The following is a 24,305-nucleotide window of genomic DNA, read 5'->3' as shown; positions in this document are numbered from 1 at the left end:
ATCAGAGCAATTTTTTTGTGTCTTCTCTGCTCTCCATGTCAGTGGATTATCAACCCCAGAACATGGTTCCCGTTGCATCATTTCTCGGATTGATCCTAAGCCCATCTTCCTCATTTCATACCTCATCTAGTTCTAAAACCTTGGTACTTGCTGCTTCCTTTTCCTCTTTCAGCTGATTTGAAGCAAGGTAACGTATTCGGGGTGGTCCCACACTACTGTCATCACCCAATTCTTTTGCACTGGAAGATAAATGGACTCTGGGGCACCGCTGCATGGATACGGTTCTCAGCTCTGCAGTCACAACCCTCTAACGACCTCCCTCCCTGAGCATCCTCCTCCTCCTCTCACACCCTTGCTCCCTCTCCCACTGCCCCTTTCTGTAAATTTCTACTCTATAGCAACTCGCATATGCCACTTCCTAGCTCCCAGCCCCTTTTCTGGGGGTCCTTGGACTTTTCACCCCTGTGACATACACACATCCTTGATCTTACACTCTCCGAGTGGTTCTCAAGTCCTTGCCTAGATTGCTCAGTCCCCAGGTCAGGCAAAGATCTGACCTGCCTCTTTTCATGCTTCCTTTTGCTTCCTAAGCTCTTATTACCGTGCAGAGCACACAGTAAATTCTTCATAAGAAAACTTACCTGTTACCCTCATTTCTCATTCTTCACAGTTGTCATCAGTGGAAGAAGGTTTCCCTGAGGAAAGTGCCCCTTGGCAATCTTACAAGTAGAAGGAACCCTTTCTTTCTTCCCTGAATTCTCACAACACTGCAAAAGACTTTTTAATAACCTACAACTAGACAGCTGGACCTATAAAGTACAGCTTATTATCTGTACATTTTCCTCTAAAAGCAATCATTTGCAGCTCCTTAATATATATATATATATTTATATAAAAAGCCGTAACATACACAGAATGGATGATGTTCACAGGCAGTGCACTTAGGATGATACAGTGTTATACAATCAGCTGCCACCTCACCTCTTCCTCTCTAGAACCACACAGGAAAAACCTTCAATCCAACAGATAATTGGAAATGATCCAGTCATTATTCGAGACATATATTATGACTGACCGTGACATTTTAGGTCACACATATATCTTGCTTGAGAACTGGGGCAGAAGCCATTTTTCCACCCCTACCTGGGAGCCTGGCCACACCTCATATCTTAGTTCTGTTTGCTCAGAGGATCTGTCTGTCTTCCCTGACATGTCCACTGGAATGACCTCCTATAAGGGCAAATTCCAAACCATGTCCCTTGCTCAAGCAACCTGTGGGACCATGTAACCTCAATAGGACATCAAAATACAGAAAAACCAGCCCATTTCTAAACAATATATCCACTGGTACAGTGGCAGGGAGTTTCAGTTCTCAAAAGAAGTTTGCTGAATGGCTATAATGATGCCTTATTGCTGTTATTTTCAGAATCCCAGGAATCTACGGAGCTATTTTACCAGAAGAGATGACCTACTTTTATATTTCTGGGGTAGGGGGAATACATTCACATCTAGAAGCCTGGAGTGAACAAACAAAAACAGGAAACAAAAGGGCATCAAAAGCAGCCCATGGAAGACTCCTATACAAGCAAGTCTGTCTTTAAGGACATACATGAAAGATTAGGGAACTAATTCAGAAGAACTGGAGAAGTGTGCAGAGACTGAATATGAGTACCAGAGGCACATCCCATTTCTCAAGGACCTCCTGTAGACTCCCGGGCAGTGAGAGGATGGGAAGTGTATCTGCTTCGGCTCTGAAATTTCAGTCTCGCGTGCTGTGATTTTGCTCTGGGGAAGCTCCTGGCAAGTCTCCCTCATGGCATATTCACATCTTGTGTTCCACAAACTAAACTGATGTGCATGCCATGAAAAAACTTGGTCAGCTGCTGTTGCACCACTCAAAGGTACATCAAATGTTTCACGTTCGTTTCAATGCCTTTGAAAGTACCTTGGCTCCCTCCCCATCTTATACATGCCAAAGAATGAAAAAATAATTTTAGTAAGCAAAAGTAGTTGGATGACACTCACTTTCTAAATAATCTGAGCACCAATAAAACAAAAACAAACCAATGTCACTTTATCTGGGAAGGACTTATGATGTCATCACAAGGAGTGGGCTTCAACTTTCCATCCTGTGTTGACAACTGGAGGTTCAGTTTCCATCACCATCTACAGCAATGAAGACTCACTGGGCCCAAGTTTGCACACCCTGTCCACCCCTATTCCTCAAGGGACATTTGACAATGTCTGTTGATAATGTTGGTAGTCACAACTTGAGAGGTAGGGACATGGTGCTATTAGCACTTGGTAAATGGGGCCCAGAACTGTTGTTCAACATCTTGCAATATATAGGGAAGAAATTCCTGTTCAGTAAGGAACTATCCAGCTCCTGCCAATCATGCCAAGGTTAGAAACCCTGACTTAGAGTGGAAGATAAGGGAGCAAATACATGTTTGGCTTCTGTGTCTTTGACGACTGCCCCAGCATGGAGAGTTGGAACCCCATGTCAGGCAACCAGGATGGCATCTTCCCACAAACTGAGTTGACAAGGCCTGTGGGGAATTTCTGAGAGGAGTATCTTCAACTCCATGACCATTTAGGATCTCTCCCTTCCAACTACCCTGCAAACTAAGTTCTGTTGACAGAGATGCCAGAATTCCATCTCAAGGTCTCTCTGAATTCAGTTCTCAGGACCCTGTTCTTGCAATCCAGGGCCCCTCCTTGAAACACACGGAGACTTCTGAAAGCAGGAATTGAAATAAGGCCTTGTGGAATGAAGCTCGGATGGAAAAGGATGTTGTGTTTCTAGGCCTTCTCCCATACTTTTTGTGTGATGACTACTGCCTTCCTGGAACTTGGGACTCACCACAAATGTATTACACAGTTACAGAAAGCTTGATTTTAGAGTCTGACCATTCAGAATGATTAAATACACATTTCCTACATTGTTACTTGTCTGCTTTGTCAAAGAAAGTGAGTGATGTGGAAGATGGGTTCGAAAATACCGTAGGGAAGTTTCTAAATATTAATGTCTATCACATAACAAACCTTCAGAACATTTCTTGCATGAATAAGTACATTATGGCAGGGAAATGTGGGAGCTGTGAATACAACCAGGTGCCTGGGTATAGTTTCTTAAGGAAATTCCACTAGATTTATGTCACCCTGGTTAATACAAGTTAGGAAATAGTTGCAGCAGTGGGCTTGAGCCAGATAAATAGAAAAATACACAGAGAGAGACAAATGAATTACTGTAAGTTCAAAAAGTCTGTCTTCTGTTGAGGAATTATCGAATCTCCAACTCTAGAACTGTAAGAACCTAAAATCTTACTTGCCGATCTTCTCACCTTTCAGATAAATACCTGAAGATTCCAGGTAAAGTGTGAGCAACTGGTTTTCCTGGGTTACAAAACTTTGCCAAAGCCACACTGGTAGTCAGTGAGGGATGTAATCCACAGAAAATCTAACTGCCAAAGGGCAGATTTCCTGGGGACTCTATGAACATCTCTGCCCTGGTATATTACCAGTTGTACCTGACATACTTTTCTAGGAAAGATTGTTCCTGAACCAAACTCTAGTTGCAGAAACACTTCTAACACAGGTTAATCCTCTGGCCTTACTGGTGAGCATATAACAAATGCACATGACAACAGATGCCTCTGATCAACTCCACTGTATGGACTAGAATATGACATATGCCTTAAATTTCCAGTGATGTTCAACTCTTAATACAAAAGGTCAAGCCATTTCAGAAGAAAGAACAAACTTGATGGGACAAACGACTGTACAAAAATGAAATACAGTATACCAGCGATGCATAGGTAATAAGTAAACCTGTTTTATAAGTTCAACGACTTAAATCTATAGGTTATTGAGGAGCCAAGGGGTATGGGGTCATTATTATATAAATAAAAAGAATTCTGCCCTGTGGAATATGTAAGGGTGCTTTGGATCTATTGGTGAAACTTGTAATTCCCATTCTCTCTCCAGATGGTGAAGTTTTCATACATATACCTGACTGCTCTAATTCAGACTCTAACTGCCTTCTAACCTCAGCCTTTTCCCCCTTTCACAAGAAACATTCTCAGGAGTTTCAATGTGAACATCACCTATGAAAATACACAGAGACATACAAGCAGAAGCATCACTGTGCTCCTTCCTATCTTTCTTTACATTTTACCCACCCTGAAGGTCCAAAAAGTATTCTTTCCACCTTAAGTTCTCTGAATGATCCAAAGCCAATCCATGCAACTTACCACAAAAATCATACACTGTTATTTTTTCCACTGATGGCACTTTGGCTTCCTTAAAGATGATAACATAATAAGGGAGGCTCAGACAGTCCTTAAAGATTTGCTCTGTGAAAGAGGTCAAGTGCATTCCCCAGGAAGATTGTTTTACTCCTTTACTGATGGTGTGTGCTGGGTCACAGCAGTTAAGTCATTGATTGGAAAGAGGACTCTGTCATTATCACTCCAGGAGTTCCTGGCTACAAGAGGCATGGCTGCTCCAAATGATAATATTGCCTGACTCATCTCAAAGCCATAACTTTGACCTTGAGCTTAATCTTAACTTCTCAGTTCAAATATAATTGCCTGGCCTAAGAGATATGCTTAGTATTTTCAGTTATAACGTCCTTTACTCCAAATGATAATCATTGCTCTAACTCTGAACTTTATAGACACTTTGGTAGTGTATCTTTTCCTTTACAACAACCAATAACACTCAGTTAATTTAGCCTATAAACTGTTCAAAACAGAGACCAGATCCTTTCTATCTAGTCTTCCATGCTCAGACCAGGCCAGGCAGGGTACAACACTGTTGGTCTCATGTGAGCTGGATCAGGGGAAAGCCAGGCTGGATTTACTGTTCCTATTGGTGCATGCATAAGCCAGAGTAGGTGTGGGTTTGTTGGGCTTTGCCACAGCATCAGCTGGCAGATGCTGGCATGGGGGTGGCAAATTCTGTCAAGTTAAACTGTAGTACCACCTGAAAAGTGCAAGATCTGGGAGTGGGAGTGGGCCCAGTGGGGAAATAGTGGGCACCTCCCTCTTGGTTTGCCACTCCAACTGGTGAGCATGAGAACCAGGACTGGGGCAAGCATGGCTAGTCAGAAAATGGAACCCACCGGCACATGTATGAGCTGGATAAGGGGACTGGGTGGGTTGAACTAGGCTTCAAGGCTCACTGACATGTAGGAGAGCTGGATGGGATGTAGGACAGACTGGACCAATCTGCTGTACAAGCTGGCAAACACGGGAACCAGGGAAGAGGCAGGCCTGATGGGGGTTATTGCAGGTTGCTCTCACTAGGCTACAGCTCCCACTGGTTTGCATGAAGGCCAAGTGTGTGGGTGGCTGGTTCGGACTAGGCTCTAACATACATTGATTTGTGCAGCAGATAGGGCTGGAAATAGAATTGACCTAGCAATTGCAACCACCATCATGTGCATAAGCTGGCTGGGTCAATGATCTGTGCCATACCCTGTATTTTTGGTAAGCACATACAAGAGTCAGGTCTGGGATCACCTCAGATGAAGTTTCTTTGGGGATTCCCCCAACTGAACTGCTGGACTCAGAACCCCAACCATGGAAAGAATTGCAGATTCCATGGTCTGATCCTACAGTGTATATGTCAGAGCTGGGCCTCCTCAGTGGCTTAGAGCAGCGGACAGCATATCCAGGTGCACATGGAAGATATGGCAATACATTGGAGTTTACAGAGGACACCTGGTAACATAACAGAGGATGGAGGACAGAACAAATTGATCAACTACCCCAGCCAAGTGTTGGCAATGAATATCTGGGTAAATGGAGACTCTAAGGTAGACTATATCAACCAGTGGAGTTTGGAGAGATTTCATTGTGCTTGCAGTGGCAAGATCAGCAATAATTCAGAACTGTTGAACTATCAAAGCCTATTGAGTAGGACCCTCGCAGCATGCCCCACAATTGGGACCCTGGGGTGGTGTCAAGTGACTGTCCTCTATCCCAGGATACAGTGGTATTTTGGAGGCTAGGTGTGGCTTCTCGCCTTATCTTCTTTCTTTCCCCAATACAGGAAGGAAAGAGAGAGAGAGAGAGAGAGAGAGAGAGAGAGAGAGAGAGAGAGAGAGAGAGAGAATATGGAAATAATGGTAGCACCCATCTTCCTATAGCCCTTGACCCTTATCACCCTAATTAAGTATGTACAAATCATCCAAAAAAATTTTTTTTAAAAACAATTCATGCAGCATTACAGGTAAAAGATTTTAGATTCTAAGAGATAAAAGTATAGAATTTTTTAGTATTCAAGATACACATGTGATCCAAGTCCTGGGACCAGATCTTAGACCTGGAGTAGGCGAGACTCGACGTGTAACAGGGTTCCAGCATAGATGCTAGTTATAGTGAAAGGAAGCAGGCATCCCCGAAAAAAGCCAAATCACAGCCAGCTACATGAGATTGTATAAGAAAAATCAAAATCATCTTCAATACCTCTTTCTCTTTTATTCACATTCCCCAAATGATCCAGTCAATCTTCGTCGAGGCCCTGTGTATTATTTATCTTATCTTTCCACAACTCTCTGCAGATCCTCCCTGATGTCTAGCTCCATGTGAAAGAGTAGTTTTTCAAGTATCTCTTTCATTAGATTAATTCACTGCCCTCCCATGGGGTCAAATCCTTGCTTCACTGAAAAAAAGCAATAAGAGTGAAAGATGATGTGTTGTCACAACAAAGATGTGATTCTCAACAAGGAAGAAGGAGACACTTGCTGATAATACAGACTGCTACTGCTTCCACACCCAGCTATTGGAGTCAAGCATTTTGGAACAAAACAAGATGTCAAAGAAAATGTTATCCATATGAACATGTATGTAATTCACATGAAAGTCAACTGAAACCAATTATAGCCTGTACTGAAGGAAAAACTGTGTGCTCCTGCATGTCAAATATCATTCTAGATATTTCTTATTTCATCCTTTTCCTATTAAGGTGGGTATCACGATGGTTCTTGCATTGTCAGCAATTGATTGAAGACAGAAAACAGGTTCTAAGAGGTTCCCTAATACATCCCAAATCCCCCCAATAGGTTAAACAAAACCAAATCCAATTCTATCTTCACAAGCCACACCATGCCTGAGAGTCTGAGCATGTATACAAGTGCTACTTATAAGCTCACACATTATGTAAGTGTTGGTCGTGTTGCTCTGAATTGGTTGCTGATGACGACTGTCAGTTCCTGCAGGGAGGACAGCTCCTCTCCCTGGAGGGCACTGCAATGACCCCTTTCTGTGCTCAGGCCCTCCCCGGCTCACAGGGGCTGCCTGGGTGCTGTGGTTTGGAGAGAGTCTGAGTGTGTCCCTGCAAAAGGTCCTGTACTGGAGGCCTCCCCAGCACAGTGAGGAGGGGAAGAGGTATGGATCCTTAAAGAGGTGGCACCTGGGCCTACACAGTAGCCTAGTGGTGCAAGTCCTCACTTTGTATGTGCCAGGATCCCACCAGTTCGTATCCTAGCGGTCCCACTTCCCATCCAGCTCCCTGCACTTGTGGCCTGGGAAAGAAATCGAGGACAGCCCAAAGCCTGGGGACCCTGTATCCACACAGGAGACCTGGAGGAAGTGCTTGGCTCCTAACTTTGGATAGGGTCAACTCCAGCTGTTGTGGCCACTTGGGGAGTGAATTGGCAGGTAGAAGTTCTTCCTCTCTGTCTCTCCTCCTCTCTGTATATCTGACTCTCCAATAAAAATAAATAAATCTTTTTTTCAAAGAGGTGGAACCAGTTAGAATATAATTAGGGAATAATGCTGGTCTTGGACTGCATCTATTCCCATGAGAATGGGCTGTTATAAATCAGGATCTAGTCTCTTTCCATTTCTCTGCCATGTTGTGATGCCCTGGCCAAGATGCCAGCACCTCCTGCCACCAGAATCATAAATCAAACGAACCCCTTAGTTTTGTGATTTACTTAGCTTCACAATTCATTCTGTTGCACCAACAGAAACAAGACTAGGAAAAACAGTAAGCCTACCATACTCTAAGGACATCATTTTGTGCTCCTTAAGTGTAATGAGCAAGAAATCAACACAATCTGGATTAAGAATCACACCTGTCAGGCAAACACTTGACACCATTAAATGCCCCTCTCCATCTCACACATTCACAAGCCAGAGCACTCCACTTACCTACTTTCAAGGTCAGATCAGGTCTGAGTGTACTTCAGAATGAGTTCCTGCAGTGGGAAAAAATTTATATTAGGAATCCATGCCTAAATAACACCCGATTCAGTTCGTAACCATGACAATTAAATCCTTCATAGGCTCAATAGTTAAAAATGCATTTTGGAGGCACCCATATCCTATGTCAGTGTGTCTGGTTACATCCCTAGTTCCTCCATTTCTTACTCATCCTGTTGCTGCTGTACAATACAGGGTGCAACAAGTGATGGCTCAAGCACCTGAGTCTCTACCGCCACCCAGGAGACCTGGATGGGGCTTGAGGCTCCTGGCTTGGGCATGGCCAGGACTTGGCTGTTGCAGGTATTGTGATGAATGAACCAGCAGGTGGACAATTTTGCTGTGTCTGTCTTTCAAATAAGGCAATGATAAATAGATAAAATGAAACAGTTTATGACACTGTATGGTTATAACAGTTTGGCGAGGCTGCCATTATGAAATGCTAAAACCTGGCAGCTTAGCCAACATAAGTTTACTTTCTCAGCTCTGGAGGCCAAAGTCCAAGATCAAGGTGCTAACGGTCTTGTTTACCCTGATTCCTCTGATTTGCAGAGAAGACAACTGTGTGCTTGCTATGTCCCACAGGGCCTTCCCTCTGCACCTGTGTAGGTCTGGCATCTCTCCCTCATCTTTTTACAAGGACACTTGATTGAGATCTACCCATCTGGCTTCCTATAACTAATGACCTTTTAAAAGACCATATCCCCAAATATAATCACTCTCTGAGGTGCACTGGGGATTAGGAATTCAACATGTAAATTTCGGAAGATAGAACGCAGTCCCTAACATTAACCTTGTGTAAAAGAATTAAAAAAAAAATTTCTTAAGCACATTGATGGGGTAGGCAGGGCCAAAGAATATCAAGAAACTACAACAGGAAAGATAGAAGCAATTTTGCTTTTTTACCTCCATTTGACCAAGAATATACAGTTTAACGTTTGAACAGCTGAGACACAATGGAAAGTCTTGTCCAAATAGATAACTGATTCAAGCAATGTCAGAGGACACTTGAAACTTAGAGCACAATGACTCAGCAGGTGCATGCTGCTAAGGGGACTGAATTGGCTAATGGCCTCCCCAAACCCCAGGCTACTATTTTCAATGTTACAAAGGACCACGGGGCATGAAAAGACGAAAAATAAAACCAGCATGGGACCAATCTTCAGAAAAGGAGAACTGAATCATCGTGGGGCAGCTGGGCTCCATGGGACTGAATGAAATTGCTGAGTACTAGGACTGCTTTTGGGCCAGGCAGATTACAATCTTTTCTGTCCTGGGGATCCTGGGAATTTTTTTTTTCTTTCTTCTTTTCTTCTCACTAAAACTCTTAACTTTTTGCAGTCCTTCACGATTGAAAATATCTGTGTACTGAACAAGGTGTTAAAGGGACACACACAGGCTCTCCTCTAGTGCCACATAGTGTAAACAAAAAAGGGCTTATCTGGAGGAAAAATTTACACTTAATTTAAAGGAGAATAGTCCTCTGAGGTCTTGGTTTGTGCTTAGATTGGACATATCTGGATCCTTTAGGGCCATGTGTCCAAACAGACTGGTGTCCTCATTGCTTCTTAGTCTTCTGGCTGAGATCAAGTATAAGGAAGCCTCCCCAGTCCCATCACAATGAAGGATGAACCTTACCCCACAGTTATGATCACTATTATAATTGTAGGGAAAGAAGGACAGGCAATTATGACACTGTAGAAGCCTCCAGTGCAGAAGAAGGTCTTTTTTTAAAAAAAGTGTCATGATAAATTCATAGACTCAGGGATTTTCCCTTCCACCCTCCCCATTCTCCCTCCTGGCCACTGACTAAGAAAAAGTTCTTATTAGAGGGGATGCCATAAACCTCGGCGCTGATGTTAGATTGTTCTACTGTCAAAGGCTTCCTGAGTCCTTCACATGAGTATCTGCTCAGTCAAGGAAAAGGGCTAATCAGACCTTCCTACCAACGTTCACAGGGAGGCACAGGTTCTCCACACAACATGTGCATATGGTAGGGCAATGACCAGTCAAAAAGCCAACACAAAGGGTGCCCACCTTTTGGCAAGAACTCTCACAAGGGTTTGTGGTTGGTCACAAGTGCAGAGTGAGCAAGGTCCCTGCCAGAGGTAGGAAGGAGAGAACTGCAGGACTCTGCTCGGATGAGCAGTTGCATTTAGGTAACAATTGCCTCAGTCTATCAAGTAATCTTCCTGCCTCCAGTTTCATTATGACTTAGGAAGGAAAAAGCAAGCATTCAGTAGGCCTTGTCTGAATGCTAAAGTTTAGAAATAGAACAGGATTTTACCAGATCACTGTAGTGTACATTGATCCAATTCAATAATTCTGACAAGTCCCTTAGATGCTCTTGAGCACAGCTGGGAAAACACAGAAGTGACTATTCAACCAGTGGGTTCAAAAAGCCAAGAATCTATGAGTAGGACTAAAGACAGGTGATTCTCAGCTTCAGTATAAGAAAGAACTTGTATACACACACACTAAAATTTACTGAGGGGCTGACACTGTGTGGCACAGTTAAAGTCACCACCTGCAACACTGGCTTCCCCTATGAGCACCTGTTGGAGTCCCAGTTGCTCCCCTTCAAATCCATCTCCATGCCAATGTCCCTGCGGAAGCAGCAGAAGATAGCCCAATCACTCAGAGCACTATCATCCACATGGTAAACCCAAACAGAGTCCCAGGTTCCCGGCTGTAGCCTTGCCCAAACCCTACCAATTCAGCCATTTGGGAGGAGAAACAGTGAGCTCTGTGATTCTGCATGTCAAATATGCACAACGTTTGGGACTACAACAAGTTACAGACAGCATCCAGGAGCTCAATCAAGGTCTCCCATGTGGGTAGAAGAAGCCCAATTCCTTAAGCCATCACAGTTGTCTCACAGAGTCTGCATTGGATGATCCTGGCAACAAAAGCCAGAACCAGGGATTAAACCCAAGAACTCTGATTAATGAGGGATTCAAGCATCTTAAGCAGTATTAAGCACAAGATCAAAACTTCACTCTAATTACATAATTATATTCTATTCTTAAAAAGTAGAAATCAACCAGTGGAAGTTAATTTTACTAATGGGCTTGCTTTACCATATTTTTGTTAAAATAATACTTTTTAGGAAAGCTGTAGTGCACCCATACAATGAAATATTATTCAGTGCTGAAAATAAATGAACCACCAAGCCACAGACTGATATGGAGGATATGTCAGTGCATCTGACTAAGCGAGAAGGTCATCTGGAAGGCTCTGTACTGAATGACTCTGACCATATGGCCCTCTGGAAAAGATGAAGCTAGAGAGATGTGTTGTGGGCTAAGGAGCTGATTAGTGCTCCTTAGCCTGGGTAGGAACAGGAACTGGGCTTGTGGCTAAAAACATCTAGACTAATTGGATTCATCTATATCCAATATCCTGCTAAATGAGGATGTGGGGGGAAGAGTATATAAAGAGAGGTGAAGGAGCAATAAAAGGAGACTTGGCAAAGACTTCCACCATCACTGGTCTCCTATCTGTGCTTCATCCCCAGACCCTCTTCCTGTCTACGTTACTGGCTTTGCTGGCCACAGCAGAGATGGGGGTTATCAGGCGCTTGAAGGAGGAAGGAAGGGATAAGTAGGTGGTGCCAAAAGACTTTTAAAGCTTTAAAAACAATTTGTGTAATATTATGAGAGATCTTCAGTGGTGGAAAAAGCTAAGCATGGATTGCAACACTTTGCTTCTATATAAGTCTACCTTTTCAATTTCATTCTCCACAATTTTTTTTTTAAAGATTTATTGTTACTTGAAAGTCAGAATCACAGAGACATTGTCAATCTGCTAGTTCACTCCCAAATAGCCACCATGGCCAAAACTGGGCCAGTCTGTAGCCAGAAGCTTCTCCCATGTCTCCCACGTTGGTGGTAGGGCCCAAACCCTTGGGCCATCTCCTCTGCTGCTTTACCAGGCAACACTAGCAGAGAGCTAGATCAGAAGTGGAGGAGCTAGAATGCCAGCTAGCACCCTTATGGAATGCTACCACCACAGATGAAAGACTAGCCAGCTAGCCACCACGCCAGCCACCCTCAAATTTTTTAATTATGTAGGATGGTTGATGCATATCATACAGTTTTGTCAAAATTCACTGAATGTGTAATATTCAGAGTGATTCCTGATGCAAATTAAGAACTTTGAGAAATAGTGGTGTGTTCATTTGGGCTCAAAAACTGTAACATATGCATCGCTCCAGCACTGGGTGTTGATGGTGAAGCAGCCAGGGCCTATGTCTCGGAAGCAGTACGTGAGCATTCTGCTGTGAACCTGAGACTACTCTAAAAATAAATAGTCTGCATTTTAAAATAATAAAAATAAGAGATGGCATTGGTAAAGTCATGGCCTCTGATTCAGCTCCCTGCTGATGTGAATGAGTAGGCAGAGAAGGATGGCTCAGTACTTGGGTTTCTGCCCCCCAAGCAGAGACCCACATGGAGTTCCAGGCTCCTGCTTTCAGTCTGGACCAACCTTGGCCATCTTGGCCATTTAGGCAGTGAACATGCAGATGGAAGATCAGTATCTCTCTTCCTGTCACTCTGTCTTCCAAAGAAATAAGTAAATCTTTGAAAATGTAACATACATTATTACTTTAACAATCAATTAACATACGTTCTTAATGAAGTATCTATATTTTCCCACAATACATTTTTGAAGATCAGTATGTAGTACACACTACAAGTATTACCTTAATTTGTGTTACCCTTAACATTTCAAGGGCCTAAAAGCCGCTTCTGGACACTGGCCTTCGTGTCAGCCAGTACCAGTCTGATACAGTGACAGTATCCTGGCAGTTCAGGAGGCTGGAAAGGGGGCCAGGGAGAGGGGCTTCACCCACCCTCTACTCTTCCTACTTCACAATCCAAGCTACTCTGTATCCAGGTAGGAGGGAAATGTGCTTTTGCACTGCAAAGGCAGCTGCCAAATCAATCTCATCCCTCACTGACCGTTCTCTCTTGGCAACAGACATGCAGGTGCATCATCCCCCATACCCTGCCTGCAGTGCAGCTGCAGACCACCACTCAAAGGATTTTGCTGGATGAAACACTAAAAGAGAGGCTTGGGATACTGAGGAGTAAGAGGACTTTATCACATCATAATCTCCTGAAAATATCACTTACTCCTCATGACTAAATGGGGAGACGGTTTTCATGTCTGGCACACTGCACGAAGAATGAAAAATGTATTATTAAAGTGCAGAAAAGATTTAGATGTTACTGAGAAAATAGGTACTTAAGGGAAAAAAAAGTTACTGTCAATACATAAATAATCAGCTAGGCTTTGGTTCTGTAGGTGAGGGTTATTTATATTTCTTTGCAACCAGAGACATTATTTCCTAGCAACATTCCTGGAACTAATGCATGGGCTTCTGTATGTGCCATGATATATTATTACCTACTCATGCTCTAGTGCTATTACCAAGATGTGAGTGCACTGTAGCTCAGGAAAGTAGGCTGGCGTTAGGACTAGGGCCCTACATTAAATCATCATCTGCCCTTTTACAGTCATCACTTTCAGATTTTGTCACCCAAAAAAAAAAGTGAGGGAGGAAAAAAGGCATTTATTTGCTTATCATTTTCAACAGCTCTTCCAAAAAAAAAAAAAAAGGAAACACAGAGTGGAATGCCTGTAAGACAAAAAGACATGTGTTCTCTGCCTGTAAGATAAATGACTCACCTAATCCTGGGAAAAAAAAAAAAAACCTGCTTGACGTGAGCAGCAGGACATGACAAGTATACATACATATGTGCATGCATGTAAGTGCTACAGTCACAAAGTCATTATTTTTTAAAGATTTATTTATTTTTATTGGAAGGCAGATTTACAGAGAGAAGGAGAGACAGAAGATCTTCCATCCATCCACTGGTTCACTCCCCAAGTGGCTGCAATAGCTGGAGTTGAGCCAATCCAAAACCAGAAGCTTCTTCCGGGTCTCCTAGGTGGGTGCAGAGTCCCAGAACTTTGGGCCATCCTCTAGTGCTTTCCCAGGCCACAAGTGCAGGGAGCTGGATGGGAAGTGGAGCAGCTAGGATATGAACTGGCACCCATATGGCTTCCCTGTGCATGTAAGATGAGGGCTTTAGCCTCTAGGCTACTGTGCTGGGCCCTCATAAAGTTAGTATTAAAGACCCGACTTTCAATGAGTCTTCTTTGCAATGAAGTAGGAAATTTTAAAAGTTAAAGGCAAAATATTTTCCAACTTTATATCCAGTTACAAATAAGCATCTCAAAATAACCTCACCATAATTAAATCAAATTGGTATCTGGGATTTTCTTGAGAATGCACCAGCAAAGAAAATAATAACAAAAGGAAAAGTTGGGGAAATAGGCTGGTCTGATGGGTCAATTGGCTAATCTTCCCTTTTGCAAGTGTAGGAATTCCATATGTGCTCTGGTTCATGTCCAAGCTGTACCATTTCCCATCCAGCTCCCTGCTTATGGCCTGGGAAATCAGTGGAGGATGGCTTAAAGCTTTGGGACCCTGCACCAATGATAGAGACCTGGAAGAAGCTCCTGGCTCCTGGCTTCGGATTGGCTCAATTCCAGCTGTTGCAGCCACTTGGGGATTGAACCAGCAGATAGATCTTTCTCTCCTTCTCTCTGTAAATCTGCCTTTCCAGTAAAAGCAAATCTTAAAAAAAAAAAAAGGGTGGGGAAGCATGTTAGACAAAGACAGAATGTTGTGCACTGGTGCAGCTGAGTGGAGGATACTAAGTATCTACATCAGAGGCATAATGTCACCCCCCCCCAAAAAAACTTTAAACATTGCTCATAAAAATTTTAAATGCATGGGTATTTTTTAACAAAAACATTTAAAATTTTTTGTTTCAGACCTGGGACCAGCTATAGGGGATTTACTATGTTCTTATACTTTTAAAAATTTTTTGCATGTTTTATCAAACACATGTTCTCAATTAAAGCATATATATATATATATATATATATATATATATATATATATAGCCAAGTGTACACAGCAACAACATACCCAGTGATCCTTGGGAATCAATTAATCAATGGGGAATTGGTTCCAGGACTCTCAGTAGACACCAAAATCTACGAATGATCAAGTTCCTCATATAAAGGATTTGCATTTAACCAAGTTATTTGTAATACTCAAACTCACACAACGTAAATGCCTTGTAAATAGTGGCTATGTATCATTTAGGAAATAATAACAAAAATGAGTCTGTATGTTCAATATAGACACAATTTTAAAATACTATATTTTAATCAACATTTGGCTAAGTTCTTGGATGTAATGTCAAAATGTATACATCTGGCAGACCAGCCTATATCTCACTTGATCTTAGCCAAAAGGCCGAGAAGTGATAGACCACCTTATATCTCAATACACACATAGGTAATCTGGTCAGTGCAGAGGAATTAACTTCCTGAGGACACTGAAAATGCACACAGTTTAGCAGTGTGTGTTCTTGAGCAAATTATGTCTCAGCCTTCTTATGTACAAATAACATTTAAATTAGCAAATATATTCCAGGAGTTGTATTTTTGGAATTCTCTGGCCCATACAATGTTGTGTGGCTGAAGAAAGGCCAGGATGGCTCTTTTCAAAGCAAAGGGCAGGCCCAGCACAGTGGCCAAGCAGCTAAAGTCCTCGCCTTGAACGTGCCGGGATCCCATATGGGACCTGCTTCCCATCCAGCTCCCTGCTTGTGGCCTGGGGAGGCAGTCAAGGACGGCCCAAGGCCCTGAGACCTGCATCTGCATGGGAGACTCAGAAGAGCTCCTGGCTCCTCGCTTCGGATCGGCACAACTCCAACCATTGCAGTCACTTGGGGAGTGAATCATTGGATGGAGGATCTTCCTCTCTGTCTCTCCTTCTCTCTATATATATCTGACTTCGCAATAAAAATAAATAAATCTTTTCTAATAAAGCAAAGGGCACGGGCTCGGCAGCGTGGCCTAGAGGCTAAGGTCCTCGCCTTGATCCCATATGGCCGCTGGTTCTAATCCCGGCAGCTCCACTTCCTCTCTATCTCTCCTCCTCTCAGTATATCTGACTTTGTAATAAAAATAAAATAAATCTTAAAAAAAAAAAGCAAAGGGCCCAGGGATCACAGGAGAGGGATCTAAAAGCTATGCTGATTGGAGACAGGTGTGATATTGAACAATTCAATGATATAGTTGACACGATTCTTACCCTAATTCTACCAGTAGCTGCATGTGTCCTTAAGCCAATGTTTCTACCTCACCATGCCTCAGTTTTTTTCATGCATTCACTTAACAAATATTTATGGGCTGGAAATGTACCTAAATAATGGGTATGCAAAGAAATTCAACAGACAATAGTCTTTGCCCTCACTGATTTACCACTCTGGTAAGGAGCAAACCATGAATGTATCTGAGGCAAACATACTGTAGACTCCCTTCGCAAAGGCCCCCTTTTAAACAAAAATTTGCATAACTAATCTTGAAAGTTGACACACTTACTAAATATAATCAAAGAATCCTAAAATAAAAAAATAGTGCATGTCAAGTTGTAATGCAATGTTCTCAAAATATTAGCAACATGAATGTTGTAACTGATGTTCTAACACAGCAGTATGAGCACTCCCAGCTGCTGCTCTAATTTTAACCAGAGGCATGTTGCCATATGCAGTATGAAATCCAATCTCTAACTGTGCTATTTCTATTACTACCCATTTTATTATGTTTTATATGGAAAATTGATTTATATAAAATATCATGTAAACACAAAGCATTTATCCCCATTTTTAAAAGAATTTTTTTATTCAAAAGGCAGAGACAGAGAAAGAGCAAGCAAACAAGCTCCCACATGCTAGTTCACTACCCAAATGCTCACACTGGTTGGAACTGAGAGCTGGGACCTCAACTACTACATCAGTCCCTGGAATCCAAAGACCAGAGCCATCATGACTTCTCAAGGCCCACATTGGTGAGGAGCTGCAGTCTGAAGCCAGAGCTAAGGAGCAAACCCAGACAGTGCAATAGAGACCTCAGGCATCTTAACTGCTAAGCTAAATGCCTGCTCACTACATTTATTTTTAATAAGATGTATTTATATAGCAGGTACTTTAAAGAACATTTCAAAATAGGTTAAAAATTAATCCTATTTGTGATAAACCAAAAAAAGGGAGTTCTCCAAGAAAATAAAGGTACACAGTCTAGGAATCACTGAAATTCATATTAAATAGATTTGGTGTGGTTCCCACACTGCATCAACTATAGAATGTCTGGAATTATGGTAAAGATTTGGTCAGACAACTAGGAGTTAAATGAGAAGAGCTAGAAGAGCTTGAACGACACAGTAGAAGTTTTTTTCTAAAATAGTAGGTAGTTATGTAATAATGGAACTGATATCTTGTATATTCCCAGTCTGACCTGAAAGAAGTTACACAAGAACTTAATAACTACTGTATTCTAGCTATTTCACCTGTACCTGCAACTTGAAGAGTTACCCACTTACCATACCACATTTTGTATAAATGAAGAAGGTTTATTTCATGTTTATTAGATACCACAGTCAGAATCATCTCAGGACATAATGATTTCTAGATAAAAACCCAATCTCCAAGGCAAGCATTCACTGTGGCAGTTAAGATGCTATTTGGGGCATCTCAATTTTGAGCTCAGCTCTGTTCCCCGTGCCTGCTGCTTGCCAATGCCCATCAGGAGATACAGTAGGCAATGGGTCAGATACTAGGGTCCTTATCATCCATGTGACCCAGAATTTTTTTTTTTTTTTAAGATTTATTCATTTTATTACAGCCAGATATACATAGAGGAGGAGAGACAGAGAGGAAGATCTTCCATCCGATGATTCACTCCCCAAGTGAGCCGCAACGGGCCGATGCGCGCCGATCCGATGCCGGGAACCTGGAACCTCTTCCGGGTCTCCCACGCGGGTGCAGTGTCCCAAAGCATTGGGCCGTCCTCAACTGCTTTCCCAGGCCACAAGCAGGGAGCTGGATGGGAAGTGGAGCTGCCGGGATTAGAACCGGCGCCCATATGGGATCCCGGGGCTTTCAAGGCGAGGACTTTAGCCGCTAGACCACGCCGCCGGGCCCGTGACCCAGAATTTTTAAGTTCCATGCTCCTGGCTCTCTCCTGCCCCAAGCCCAGCTATTGTGGGCATTTGGGTTGTAAAGAATGGATGGAAAATCTTCATCCTTCTCCTACTTGGCATTTCAAATACATTTAAACTTAAAATTCCAAACACTCATAAAGCAATGCATTGTGAAATCTATGCAATTATGTCTTTCCTACTCTCAGTTCAGAACAAAAAAACCACAGAAGCAATCATAATTTATATATTTTTCATGGCAGCCACCCACTAGATGGCACTAGAGATTCATTTTTTTAGGAACCATGCCCTTTTTAAAATCACAAGCAGAAATTATTTGTTGTCATTATAATCCACTCTTTAGGAATGAAACATTAATATCACTCATTTATTTGCTCATTGAACATTTCTTAAACCCACAACGTCAACTGCAGGACCATGTTGTTCTGTGTCCCCAATTAGACATAATGTCTGAATTCGTAGGAGTACCAGTTTGAGTCCCAGGTATTCTACTTCCAATCTAACTCCCTAATGCACATAGAAAAGCAGAATGGCTCATACACTTGGGGTCTTGCACCCATGAGGGAGATCATATGGAATTCAATTCTAGCAATGAAACAGAGGCTGTCTCTCTTTCTCTTTTCTTCCTCCATCCTTTCCTCCCTCTCCCCGTAACTCCATTTTAATAATTAAATCACGCATTTTTTTTTTCACAAAGAAAGAAAAGAAAAGCAGTTGAGAACTGCCCAAAGCCTTGGTATCCTGCACCTACGCGGGAGACCCGAAAGAAGCTCCTGGCTCTTGGCTTCAGATTGGTTCAACTCCAGCTGTTGGGGCCACACGGGGAGTGAATCAACAGATGGAAGATCTGTTTGTTTCTCTGTTTGTACATCTGTCTTTCCAATAAAAATAAATAAAATCTTTAAAAAACCAAACCAGACAGACAGGCATTGTCCTACTGCAGTGTGGTGAAACTGTAACGAGGGCAGAAGTCAGAATCACACAAGTAGAAAAGTGAAATACGAAAAATTAATAGACATTATCAGAGTACCAGGATAACGTGGGTAGCGCACAGAGGGGTGCCTACTGAAGACCCGGTAAATAGGTGATTCTCAACTGAGCTTTAAAAGATAGTTACCAGGGTGCCTTCTAAGCAGAACAAGTAGCTTGGACAAGCACAAAAGGCAGCTGATGCTCAGGATGCATACTGGGGTTGGGATAAGGCAATGCAAGAAATGAGGCAGGCTGGCATTGGCAGCAGTAGGTTGGGAGGAAACATACACAGCCGTGTATCTTGCTCAGACTGTCCTGGCCTCCAGACTCCCATGCACTGCTGAAATGCATTAGGCATTTCTTTCATAACTACAGCCTCTTCTCTATACCTTTCCTCCAATCATCTGTCTGAATCATTCTTCCACCTTTAAATCTTTGCTCAAATATTACCATCGCAATAACAACTGTCCTGATCACTCCATTTCCATTGCACCCCACCCCATCCCGTACTGCAGATGTCCCTCACTCCGCTTCATGGCACATCTCACATTTGGACACCCTGTAGAGTTGAGTCACTATGCTCAATGTTTATTCACTGCTTTCTCATCCTAGAAGACAATACCCACAAGAGCAGAAATTTTTGCTTGCTCTAACAATGACAGATCCACATCTGGTGCCCGACACATAGTCAAAAGTCCCTTTCTTCATGGAATGTACTCTTCTTATTGGAAGTAAGCCATGAAGACAGCTGGGAAAACACATTCTAAGTTGAATCATACATGATGAATAAATGAAGGTACTAAAGAATGACAGGGAACAGAAAAAAAATTAAAGAAAAATCACTAGCAGGATAAAAGAGAGTGGATCAGAAATAGGGACATGGAATAGAGAACCCAGACAAAGTGTAAGAACAAGAGCTGGGTGTTGGCGTTGTGATACAATGATTTAAACCACTGCCTGCAATGCACACGGGTGCAGGTTCCAGTCCCGGCTGCATTACTTCTGAACCAGCTCTTTGCTAATGCACCTGGGAAAGCAGCAGAAGATGGCTTGAGTTCTTGGGCTCCTTTACCAACATGGGAGACCTGAATGAAGCTCTTGGTTCTTGTCTTTGGCCTTGGCCTTGTTTTGCCCTGGCTGCTGTGGCCATTTAGAGAGTGAACCAGAAGATGGGAAATATCTCTTTCACTCACTGGCTCTCCTTCTCTCTGCTACTCTCCTACACTCTACTCCCTTCCAAATAAATACAAAATAATAATAATAATAAAGAAATAAATAAAAAGAGCTAAAATAAGGAGTATGGATGGAAAGGAGGAACTGAATTCAGATATGATAAAAATACTAACAGTAAAAAGAGTCCCAAGACAGCAAACAGATTGGTGTTTTGTATGGCTCACCTCCAAATACCAAAACAATTATGAAAGGATTCAAAAAAAAGTTACAACAAAAGAGGGCCAAGAGTTCTGGGAAATAGCAACATTTGAGTCCAGTGGAAGAAGTACTACACTGCAGGGAAAAACAGGCATAGGTAGAGAAGGAGGTGGAAGGAAATTTAGGGTTAGTGGACAGCAAGCTAGATGAGAGCTTCAAGACAGATGTGTCAGCTACAGTGAACTCAGTGAGGCAAGCAATGAAGAGAAGACACAAGATTTAGCAAATAGGAAGTAACTGGTGACTGACAAGCGTGATTTCAGGGGCACAGCTGAGAGCAGACACTAGATTTCCCTGTTTTGGGGAGTAAAATGCAACAACAGCAACAATTACAGGACAAGAATCTTGGCTACAAAAAGGAAGAAAGGGGTGGTATTGTAGCACAGCACATCCCATATGGGCGCCAGTCCACATCCCGGCTGCTCCCTTTCCCATCATTGTGGGATTGTTGTTCTTCCATTGTTTGAGTTCATCATTCTGTCTCGTCAATAACAGACCCTTACTAAATGCCTACAGTGTAGGTACAAGGTTGGCTACCAAGGATCTTTCATTTTAACAGAGAGAGATGTAATAGCCTTCATATGTGTGTACATATTTATCACATATATAGATATAATATATACACACATACATAGGTGAAAGCAATATAACAAGATAACACAAACTGCAAAATGAATAATATTGGTAAAAGAGCTAAGAGAGTTCAAAGTAGACCCTTGAAATAATGAGAAAAGCTTCAGGGAAGCAATGGGGAGCAGGCCTGACTTAGGAGGAAGGGTAGATTTAAATAATAACGGTAGGAAAATGTTCCAGGCAAATTGGCCTTAAATGTGCTTGAACAATTTTAAGACCAATTTCATGGTTCCATTAAGGAATCCAGATCTCCTCCTCTGGAGGTGGAGAATCCTGAGGGTTTTCAGGATGAAGACGGACTTACATAATGTTTTTACAGTGAATGTGGAATAACTGTGTAGATCATTAGAGACCACAGTGATACTTAATGTGATGGTGATAAAGCTCTGTATCATCTTTAAAATTCTACACAATAAAGTTGGCAATGGAGATGGGGGAAAAAAAAGACTATACCTGCCTAGACATGGGAAAAGGAAAAGTAGGCCAGTGGCACTGTAAGCTTTCAAGTTGGAGAGAAGGGAGACTGATAGCACCCTGGAAAGAATAAAGCAGGAACATTCAGAAGACAGTTTGGTAAGCCAAGGAGTCCAGGAAAGAATAAGACGTGGGGCTAGCAGTGATGGGAACACAACTGGATGTAGATTATGGAAGGTTGGGACAAAACCACTGGGAATAGGCCAGTATTAAAAGTGTCAATCTCAGAATCATGAGCCCAAGAAGATGGAAAAAGGAGGGGAACCACAGGAAGGAGAACTGGTGATGAAGATTTGGAGAAGCATCCTGGCTTGGATGGGCAGGAAATCGGAAGAAGCAGGTTTCCTGGTTAAGGAGACATGAAAAATACTCCAGAAATGATTGAGAAATGGCCAGAAGTACGGTCACTCCTGAGCTACAAGTTTCAATAGAAAAGAGGTGAGGGATAATCAGATAGTAATGGTAAAAAAGAGAAAATGGTGATGAAAACAGAGTTGAGAGTATCTTTAGAGGAACACGGTGGTGAGATTCCCCCAAACTGAATTAGCTGAAAAAGAGGTGAGGCTAAGGGAAGACTTGTTCGCCCTTCAGAAAGCATCAGGCTTTATTAACAAAATGTTAATAAAGGACTCATTGAAAACAGAACAGTTCTCAGGAGGCCAGAGAGCTCGGGATGAGCAAAGAAAGATCTTGATGGGCCAACCCTGGAAGAGAAAAACAGCAATCATGAGAGGGATGAGGTGAGAGGAATCACCGATTCTGAAGCAGAAAGGTGAGGGAGTTCTCCAGACAGCTCTGTCTTTCTGCAGTTGGATGCAGCTGCTCAGAGTGTCCAGGATTGCATGTTTAACAAGTTGAAAAGGTAGCAGAGGCAACAGGGTATCCCAAGACTGTGTCCAAGTCCCAGTCAGGTTACCATGGGCTGGTCACCAAACTTCTCTTAAGACAACTGCCTCAAACAGTGACAATCTAGGTAAATGGATTCTAAGGTGGGATATATCAGCCAGTGGATTCTGGAGTGATTTCATCGTGCTTGGAATGGCGAGACTGGCAACAATTCAGAACTGATGAAGTATCAAACCCACTTGAGCGGAGCCCTTGGAGCATGCCCCACATCCGGAATCCTGGGATGGCTGGGAGGCTGGATGGGGCTTTTCCCTTTGTCTCTCCCCTCCCCCCCAGCTGCAGGACGAAAAAAGAATGTGATAACAATGGTCTTATTCATTTTCCTCTAGCCCTTAACCCTTTGCGCCCTAATCAACTATGTAAAGATTATCAACAAAATAGAGAATTAAAAAAAAAAGACAACTGCCTCCAAAAGCTGTTCCAAGAGAATTGAGATAACGCTCCCATAAATTAAAAGCCCTTCTTAATAAGAAAAGTGAGGAACTCCTACCTTTGGAAATGCAACCCAGCATGAATAAGAGATGAAGCAAAGCACAGCCAAGTACCTGGGAGGGCAGAGTCCAAGTTCAGAGCAAGGATATATGGCACACCCAGGCCCGGTTTAGTAACTTAGTCCAACATGCTTGAGCAGAGAAACTGCAGCTTCTGAGGCAGCACAAGTGTGGAGAGGGACCAGAGACTGACAACGTCTAGGTAAGGACTATTTGAGGCCTTTATAGACATGCTTACATTTGGAAAATACATGTGAGTGTCACATAAAAGTGGTTTTTAATTCATTGAAATGTTATATTTTTGAAGCGGCCACATTTCAGTAGTTTTACTTGATAGTTTTCATATTGCACCAAGTTCACCTCTGCCGCTCTCCTGCTGTATTTTTAAAAAGCTCCATGCACTATGCCCAAAATGGGTAATGAAGACATCAGTTACCCAGCTGTCCACGGGGTCCAAATCCAGTAAGGAATGTCATGACCAGTGAGGCAGTCTGGCCCTCTGCACAGGCTCGGGCCACGGCAGACCTCCCGCCGGGCAGGAGCAGCCAGCGAGCTGGTACCGTCTGTGGAATATGCGAGATAGGGGTCTCAGATGTCAGGTGTAGCAGAGCCCTCCGAGGGCAAATCAAGAGGAGTCTTCGCAAAGAAGACAACAAAATGATAAAACTGAAAGGAGCTAGAGGTGCTCATTTCCCAATTCGCCTGTGGGCCGACAAAGGCTTGTCTGCTCACGGACAACATCCTCCACTGTCGCATTGTGACCACTCCTTGGTTGACAGGTAAAAGCAGCGTCAAACTGGCTCTGCTTGCTGGTTTCCGTTACACAGAACTGTAGGATTCCAGGTGACAAACACTTCGCCTCTCAGGTCACCACCACTCGTTCCCTAGTGGGCCAAACTACAGTGAAGCCCTATCGAAAGGCTTCCCTGACTGCTCCCCAGACCGAACCTCGGAGCTTCTTGTAACCCGCATGTTAGGCCTGACGGATTCCTGAAATAAAACAACCCCAAGGCCACGCAAGAACCCCCGAAGCTCACAGCGCAGCAAAAGAGAAGAGACATGCCCTTATCCTGGAAGACACCTCAGCGCCGGATAGAA

The 24,305-nt window shown here is 42.8% G+C and overlaps 1 long non-coding RNA gene across 1 annotated transcript; it reads right to left on the bottom strand.

The window, feature by feature from the left end:
- Positions 1-883: 883 nt before the first annotated feature.
- LOC131479497 (uncharacterized) lies at positions 884-24,290 on the bottom strand. The gene is made up of 4 exons (XR_009244907.1): positions 23,207-24,290; positions 8,163-8,209; positions 1,893-2,166; positions 884-1,806 (listed from the first exon to the last, which is right to left on the bottom strand). It is a non-coding gene; the product is annotated as an uncharacterized LOC131479497 (long non-coding RNA).
- Between the last annotated feature and the right edge of the window lie 15 nt (positions 24,291-24,305).

Source organism: Ochotona princeps, chromosome 2 (genome assembly GCF_030435755.1).
Source record: "Ochotona princeps isolate mOchPri1 chromosome 2, mOchPri1.hap1, whole genome shotgun sequence".
Lineage (NCBI taxonomy): Eukaryota > Metazoa > Chordata > Mammalia > Lagomorpha > Ochotonidae > Ochotona > Ochotona princeps.
The sequence above is the reverse complement of the archived record's forward strand: the minus strand, read 5'-3'. Positions and strand labels throughout refer to the sequence as shown.